This window comes from Anoplophora glabripennis, unplaced genomic scaffold, assembly GCF_000390285.2.
Source record: "Anoplophora glabripennis isolate ALB-LARVAE unplaced genomic scaffold, Agla_2.0 scaffold94, whole genome shotgun sequence".
Classification (NCBI taxonomy): Eukaryota; Metazoa; Arthropoda; class Insecta; order Coleoptera; family Cerambycidae; genus Anoplophora; species Anoplophora glabripennis.
Window position 1 is genome coordinate 1,064,152 of NW_019416228.1, and position 9,346 is coordinate 1,073,497.

The 9,346-nt window shown below is 35.3% G+C and overlaps 1 pseudogene; it reads left to right on the forward strand.

Moving 5' to 3' along the window:
• Nucleotides 1–2,060: 2,060 nt before the first annotated feature.
• On the forward strand, nucleotides 2,061–3,173 carry LOC111691680 (annotated as a pseudogene).
• The last annotated feature ends 6,173 nt before the right edge of the window (nucleotides 3,174–9,346 follow it).

Genomic DNA, 9,346 nt, shown 5'->3' on the forward strand with positions numbered 1-9,346 from the left:
AGATTTGGTTTTCGGGATATTTCGCATTAAATAAATCGCGCACTTCAGCCTGACTTCTTATTTTGTCTCCACATCCAAGCAATATCAAGATTTCGATGCGTTGCCTTTCCGACAATACCATTGCAATTCAGTAAATAAATTGATTTTGACACAATAGTAACGTTTCGAAGTCCAATTTACAACTAAAGCGAAAAATTAACCAGAAAGCCTGGCAAGTAAGTGGTGCCAAAAAAACGCAACATAAAATATATATCTTTTTTGAGTTAGTAGTGATAGGTACAGTTTCAAATTCTTTATTTTATTCTGTGCAAATTCCTGGAGGATAACACTGAAGATAATTAAATTTTATTTCACTTGTTAAGTAGGTGTTTTATACAACCCTAAAGTCCTTGCTATTGAAAAAATAAAACTTGTTTGTTTGGTATGGCTGGATTCGGTTTTCTATAAAGCTTTTCAACGAGCCCCCTAATGCCATATGTTTCCATTTGAAAAAAAAGTAAGGGTAGCTGGGGGTTAGGAGGTTGAAGAAAAATTAATTATTATATAACCGAAAGATGGGAAAAAATCAAAATCAGTTAACGTGTTTCGGCGTTTTAAAAAAAATTAACTCATTCAAAAGATATGAATTTTATTCCGTACTTCTGGCCATCCCTGTAGTTAAGTCCTATGGAAACATTTAAAATGCTTTAAAGTATTATAGAAATACAAACACGGTTTTTTCGTAGTAAGTAAAGTATTTTCTTATGGCACTCTAGTTTTCCACTTACCAATAAAACAACTTTCGATAATAAATAGTTTTTTTAATTGCAGAAGATAACAATTCATTAAACATTTCAATGTTGTCCTCATCAAAACTTTAAGAAACCATACTATGAAAATGTCCCTACTACAAAATAATAAAACATAGAATCCATCATTACCTTAATTTGTATCCTAAACAGTTTTTAACTAATACTGTGGGAAATAACTACTCTGCGGACTAATGTTCCGACTAGAATTTAATTACATCCGCAAAACCTAATAAACAAAGATTATTCATCAGTGAGCCACCAGGTACCGGTTTCGAATTTATTAACATCATGCCATAGGTGAGACGACCGATGGATGATCTAGATTTAAATTTTGACATCTACAGACATAGTGTAATTGTGTAAAATACAGGGTGACCCAGTGTCAGCGTACAAAAATTTACCAGAGGGTAGACCAGGCCAAAATAAGATTAAGATTCTTATAAAATATTTTTCTGCAATGCACTGAGTTACAGAGTGTTGTTTAGAAAAAAAAAACAAGGGAAAATTACCAACTAGGGACATTAGGTGAACAGTCAATCCAAAGGCGTTCGTAACATTTCGTGTTAATTATGCCTGTTGTTTGTACAACTAATTTAGCAGTGTTTACCAGAATTTCTATGCTTTTTTACAAATTAATCTTTGAAACAAAAATTGTTCTTTTCAGACCTCCAAAAATTCGACGTTTTTCCCATAAGTTAAAGGAATATTTTAAGATTATGTTTCGAATGTTAAATTTTTATTTCTTGTAGATTTGTGTAACAATGCCATTTACACCGGAACAAGATGCATTTATTTCGATGGCACATTTTCGCAGTGGTACACGGAACGCAGAACGCAGCTAGAACTTGGTCTTACTCTTTGAAATCCTGTATGGAACGATTTGTTGAAGCGCTTCCTGATGCTAATATCATATACGATGTGTTTAAAAAACATAAATTAATCCTTTTTAAAAGGTATGAGGAGAAATATTATATTTGTAAGGGCAAGTCGACAGGCAGACCTACTGTTTTAACATAAACTGTTGTTGAAGATATTCGACAACAAATGGTGTGAAATTCTAAGAAACTTGTTTCACAGTTATCTACGATAGTTCTTAGATCTGACCTTTTAATCCGATAAGGTATAGGTACATTTATACAGCATTATAACAGGTGGGCCAAAAGAAATCACCCTATTGGAAGATGCACTTATTTTTCCAAATGGCGGCCAATGTCAAATCTGTTTTGACATTTGTGAACTAAACAGATGTAGAATACAAGTGAACAAGCCATGGAGCAATACACTCCCCAACAACGCGGAATAATCGTGTCTATTTTTTTGCGTAACAATTCGTCTGTGGTGTTGGCGCAGCGCGAATTCCGTCGCCGATTCCCCGGTCGTCCGGCACCGACTGCGCAAACACTGCGCCGTTTGGCCACCAACCTTGAAGAGTATGACACCATACAAGACGCTGCCAAGAGTGGCCGGCCCCGGAGCGCCCGTTCTGCTGAGAATATCGCCGTGTTGCCGAGGATGTCGAGCTGTCGCCAGAAACATCGACCAGACGCCGTGCCTCGCAATTAGCCATCAGCCGGTCGTCCCTAAGGCGAATTTTGGTCAAAGACCTGCGCATGTTCCCGTACAAAGTCCAGTCCGTGCATCAGCTGCTGCCTGTCGACCGCCAAACGCGTGTAACCTACGCCCAAGCCATCCTCAATCTCGAAGACGAAGTGGACGATTTTTCGACCAAAATCATAATGAGCGATGAGGCTCATTTCCACCTCAGCGGGTACGTGAACAAGCAAAACTATCGCGGTTGGTGAACAAGCAAAACTATCACTTCTGGGACACCGAAAATCCACGAGTGATGCACGAGGAGCCATTACACCCGCTCAAAGTGACTGCATGGTGCGCTGTTCACGCTGGAGGAGTCATCGGGCCATTTTTTTTTCGAGGTCGCCGCTGATTAAACGACAACAGTGGACGGTGCGCGCTATAGGGCCATGTTAACCGAGTTTTTTCTGCCGCAATTGAACGAATTGGGACTGGAGGACATGTGGTTCCAACAGGACGGAGCAACGGCACACACTGCGCGAGCCACAACCGATATTCTGAAGGCGGCGTTCCCGGGTCGCCTCATCTCTCGTTTTGGCGATTTGCACTGGCCCGCAAGATCGCCCGATTTAACCGTTCCAGACTTTTTTTTGTGGGGTTTTTTTGAAGTCCTGTGTTTACGTGAACAAGCCCGAGACCCTGGAAGCCCTCAAGGACAACATTCGACACGAGTGCGAGAATCTGTCGTCCGAAGTTCTCGCCGAAGTGATGAAAAATGCCATAAAACGAGCCCGTATAGCAATCAATTGTGACGGCGCCCATTTGGCCGATATCATCTTCTCGACTTGACCAATAAAATTCTAAAGGTTTAAACGATAAACATAATCAAAAAACAGAATCGAAGTTTTTCATTTAGAAAAAAATGAGAGCCAAACAACATCGGATGACTTCTTTTGGCCCACCTTGTAGAACTTGAACTCCAGAAAATTTGTACAATTTTATTGAAAAAACGTTACATCCTCCGAAGATAGGTATCAGTAGCAGTTTCAAGAAGACGTATAATAGGCCTAATTTTTTCAGAGAAGTCATAAATGGAGAACGATACCGTAACATTTTACAACAATCCCGAAAATTAATGCATTGCGATAAACTGCAGCATGGAATTTTATGGTAATAAATTCGTTATTAGGGGTTTAAACATCCAACAGTTTTCGTCTAGTTCGTTAGAACATTCATTGAGTGTCCAACATATCAAAATTCATTAACACACGTTAATTGGTCTTGGGAATATTTTGAAAAATATGACCTCCTGGGGCCCCTAATGGAGCGACGCCCCCCTAGGGCGTCGCTCCATTAGGAAGCATTTTTCGACCCTTGTTTATAGGATAAAATAATCTTAGTTTTTTTGATCGTAGAATCTACTGCTAAAGTATTGCACACTAATTATGGGACACCCTGTATACACCATTTTGATATCGAGCACAACATACTTATCTTTGATTCTGGAAAACTAAGTCGCACACGTCTCATAAAATTCGACCGTTTTCGCATATGGTAGATACCAATACCAACCATAAGAAATAAAACTAGCTTCTTCACCTTTACGCTTGATTTTACCGACATAAGAGACCTTGTTTCTATTATTCTCTTTCACATAAGCGTCGCATATGACAGTAAGAAAGAGGGTAACCCTAATTTATGCTATGCTATTTATGCTATGAGAATTATGTACTACAATTAAATAATTAACACTAATAGTAATAAAAATAAGTCAATGTATAGAGGTAATTATAATTTTCAATATTGTTCATGAGAATTTGGACCGAAAGAATTTAAAAAAAAAACTTTTTACAGCATGTAACCTAAGAAAAGAGGTTTCTTTTTAATTTGAACTTATGGGTTTATAAAATCTACTCCTTACAATTATAAAGAATCCTTTCAATGTGACAGAGATTTAAGTAAGCAAAGAGAGTGTCAAAAACAAATAATCATAGAAAACAGTAGGATTTAGATTGAAACTAAACATATTGCACTATTCATAATTCATAATTTTAAAAAATTGGATATTACTTAAATAATTAAGTATACAGGGTGGTCCGAATTTTATGCAGGAAACTTCGAGGGTATATATATCTCTTTAAAATAATATGTGTTTGCCTTATAAACATAGGTCTGGAACGGCCCCGTTTTAGAGATACAGCGTGTTGAGGTTTTAAAAAAAAACTGATTTTTTTTTATATCGCACACTACCTCACAGGTGGTGTAGAAAGGAGTGTAAATAATTTTGTTGATGTACTTACAAATTGCACTTACTTTTAAATATAAACAAATATTCTTGTAATATTATTGTTAGAAGTGTCTGCCACAAGGGGATTGTATTGGTATGAATAACTTGAGAACGGCGAATCTTAGGGAAAAAANCATCCATTTGTATCCAGCTATTTTGTGGTATATTTAATGGAACATCCTCTAATAATTCAAATAGATGGTTTTCTAGAAAGTTTAGAAATGCTGGGAATTTAGATGGGGTGACAAGAAATAAAGTCCGAATTATTCCGAGCCAGAAAATTCGTTGAAAAGATCTTATCCGAATTTCACGAGGATTTTCTTGTGACCAAATATTGTGAAAATTCACTACCCCTCGCCTTGTGAACGTAGCCTCATCGGTCCAAAGTATTTCTAGTAAGAATTCTGGATTATGTTGTGACTTTAAAACAACCACTAACAAAAATTCAGGTGTGTCTACATCTCCCGGAAGTAAATTTTGCACAGGTTGTAAATAGTACGGATTTCTACCATCCTTATGTAGAACTTTTCAAATTTTCGATTTACTCACCCCAATGTTCTTAAAATTTCATTTCTGTGTCTTTCATTGCGCCGTCGTGATTTTCCAAATATCGTTTTAACTCAAAAGATGAAAGAATTTTGTTGATGTGCTTCCAAATTGCACTTACTTTTAAGCATAAACATAAATATTCTTGTAATATTATGGTTAGAAGTATCCGCCACAAGGAGATTGTATTCGTATGAATAACTTGAGAACGGTGAACTTTAGGGAAAAAATTCACGTTACCTTTTTTACGTATTTTGTACATTAGAATATAAATCCGTTACAATAGATTGTAAAAAATACAGTGGCGTAGGTTTTTTTTATAAAAAAAGGGTGACCCTGTCCAGTTGTACACCACTGGTAGATCCTTTAGAGCTCATATTTTAGAGAATGCAAGGCCTACTGTCATTCATTATCTGTACCAAATTTTGTTCAGATCGGTTAATAGATTCCGGAGATATAAACAAAAAATTAATTTTTTTTAACAACTTCAACACCCTGTATCTCTAAAACGAGGCCGTTCCAGACCTATCTTTATAAGGCAAACACCTATTATTTTAAAGAGATCTATCAGCCCTGGAAGTTTCCTGCATAAAATTCGGACCACCCTGTATATCCGGGAAAAAAGTACACATTGCGAAAAAAGCAATTTCATAAAAAGTGACATTTGGTTACCTGTCAACAGAGATAAAATGTCAAACATTTTTCCCGTTACAGAAAAAAATAATTTTATATGCTTCCTTATTGTGATTATTTGTACAAAACAAACTACAATAAATAGATTTGCTTGGAAACTGGCCTGAGAAAAAAGATGTCAATACGTTGTCAAAATTATTTATTTGTTAGTACTTGATAGCAGCAAAACGTTGATAATATGTAGATATCGGAAACTTTGTGGCGACAATCAAATAAATAAACAGTAGTAATATGCATTGCGCGTCCAACGTCCACGTCCAGTCCAACATGGCAGGCATTAGGGTGGCGCTAGATAAGTATCGAATAAATTGATCGATGCGAAACTTTAGATCAGAGGCAAACATGTGCATGTTATTTTACAATGACGCGTATAGTAAGATTACTAAAATGTGAAGTAGTTGATGCTTCGCCACCAATAGTAAAAATAGCATTTACTAAAATCTTCTACTTTTTAGATATGCACCTGTGACCTCGGCAAATGTTGAATAGTCATGTTCATTTTTGATATGGGTATTTACCAATAGCCGGAGACGATTAACTGCGGAATATTTAGGACATCTGTTAATTATTTTCCACAATCGCTTTCTTTATGAGTATGAAATTACATATACGTTCTCATAATGTAAAGATTTCAGTTATAAGAATTCAATGATTGGGTAACTTTTTAACTGAATAAAATTACACAGAAGAGAACCCGGCCTAGAGCCAACCCTGTACCACATAGCAGTCGAACTAACATTACCGATCTCTAATAACATTTATGAAGCAAGAAATTGTAATTATCAATTTTTTTATTCATTTATTGAATAGGTATACATACAGAATACTGCTTGTGTTTTATTTCAAAATTGCAGTAATTTGTTCATACTTTAACATATTTAACCATCGTTTAAAATTTATAATTATAATAATTTTTACTACATCTAGGTATATTGTTTCTGTGAATGTTAGAATTATTTTGGATCAAACTACTTTGTTTTTGTTTACTCTTACGTCTACAAAAACCGTACAGAAAAATAATTCCCATGCAGCCCATCCCAAGTTTTTTGCGACGCCTCTGAAATCTCATCTTATTGAACACTTAAAGCCTGCATGGCCCTTTTCGTCCAACGACTAAAGTTGTTAAACATACGTAATCCAAAGTATTTCTTTCTTCCCTTCAGTTTAACAAAATCTTTGTCATTTGTTGTCATTCTTCTCTTTAAACGTACCTATTTGTAAAAGCTTATAATCACAATAAGACATTTTCGGAAGTCACTCGAGAGAAAACATCTCGAACAGGCGTGACGGTAATGTATTTGGTAATAATTTATATGTTGCGTAGTCACAATATGAATGGAAACCATTCATTCATTCCTTGACGAATCAGTGATACTTGAGAAATGAGGATTTATGTTCCCTAAGTAAATTTTTAGGTTGCTTTTATAACCATCTTAATACACAAGGCGTCCCGAATTGTGTAAAACAAATTTTATTTGATGAAATAGCTTTTCAAACTCAGAAAAAAGTTTGCAAATTCAAATTAAAGAAAATAGTTAGGTATATACAATTATTCATAATTAGGATTATACCACTAACAACATTTAACAAATCTGAATATGTGACAGAACTAAAGCTAATTAGTTTAATATAATTATAATAAACGGCACAGACTTAAGAATGAAGTTTGACTGCGTATGTATTGTCAGAACTATATTATTTCTATAGAGAATTAATAGGAATGCAATGTTGAGATAATTTATGATTTAGTAAATATTATTAAAGTGTAGGTAGGTACTACTTTCTACTACAAACGCAAAGGTAAATATAAATTGTAGAATTGGATAAATATAACTATATTCCCCAATAAAAGTAATACTTTTCTGGGGAATTATACTATAGTATATTGTGTATCTAATAAAAGTAAAAGCATTGCTTTGCATTGCTGTCCGGAAATGTATTTTTACTAGGAGGTAAACATAGGTACTACTTTTCCTGAAATCGCAAAACAATATTAATTAATTAATATGAACTAAGAAATTTTTATTAATTCATACCTAACATGTCTTCATTACAATCTAACTGCTTATGAAATCGTTTCGTTGACAATCGTTGTTTATATTTATTGTTGTTGATAAAAGTAGTCAAATACGTTTTAATACCTATAAATGCTAAAATATAGGTATTATATAATATTTAAAAAGGACAGTGTTAATGAGGTTCAGGTGTCCAGGACACCACTAGGATTAGTAGGTAGCAGCTGCAAAAAAATGTGACTACATTTATTACCAAACAAATCTACGGAAAAGCACGAATTTGCTTACAAACGTTTCAGGACTTATTGCCTTGAAAAAAATACGACCCCCCGATCCGAAAATATTTAGAATGCATGCTTTTCCGATTTATCTACAAAGTTGAAAGCATCTACCTTATGGTCAAATTACTCCATGTTGAGAACAACACTTAGTACAAAGGAAGACATTGATATATCAAAATATTTGAAATTACGTGTTTTCCTAAAACGTCAAGGTAACAACTATAAACCAAAGGAGTCAAAAGTTTTGTCAAATAAATACATTGAAACGTTTATTACTCAAACACCAGGTAATATAGGTATACTTAATGAATATACGTTTAGAAGAGAAAATTTTTAAAGATATTAGGTTGCCTTAATATTTGGTGTTGCCGGTACATGTTGCCGTGATGAATTGTATGAATTAAATTTGAATGATATAGATCAGGGATGCACATACCGCGGCCCGCGGGCCGCATGCGGCCCGCTGTCGATGTTTATGCGGCCCGCCAACGAATTTTAAAAGTATTCTACTCGCCGCGCTCCGGTCCAAGCATATTATTACGAGACTAGAAATCTGTCGCATCAACTAGATTACAGATTCGCGAAACACGTCGATCCCCGAACAAAGTGGATGGTTCTCGATGTTTGGTAACTCGTATAAATACGACGCATCGCCGGCTACCGGGGCAGTTAAGTTTTGACTACGGATAAGCGAACGTTATACTGTTTGAGAACTGTAATCTGTGACGAGTAAATATTTCGTCGTTCGAACTTGGCTTTTACCGACTGTAACATATAATATTAATTTTGATATGGATAAACCAGGCCCCAGTAAGAAACGTAGTCGTAAGGTTGAAGATGAAAATCGACAGTTTCATGATATTTGGACCGAAAAATACTTTTTTATTTCATCGCATAACAAAATTGTCTGTTTAATATGCAAGAGTAGTGTTTCTATTCCGAAGGAATATAATGTGAAAAGGCACTATGAAACCCAGCATCCAACTTTTACCAAATTAACTGGCGAAAATCGAACGCAAAGAATTTCCACTTTACAACGGGAACTAATAGGCCAGCAATCTATGTTTACAAAACCAATTCAAGATGCTGAAACAGCCACTGAAGTTAGCTTTGAAATATCTCGAATAATAGCGAAAACTTGTCGGCCTTTTAAAGATGGTGAGTTTGTTAAGCAATGTTTGGATATCGCCGCAAAAAAAA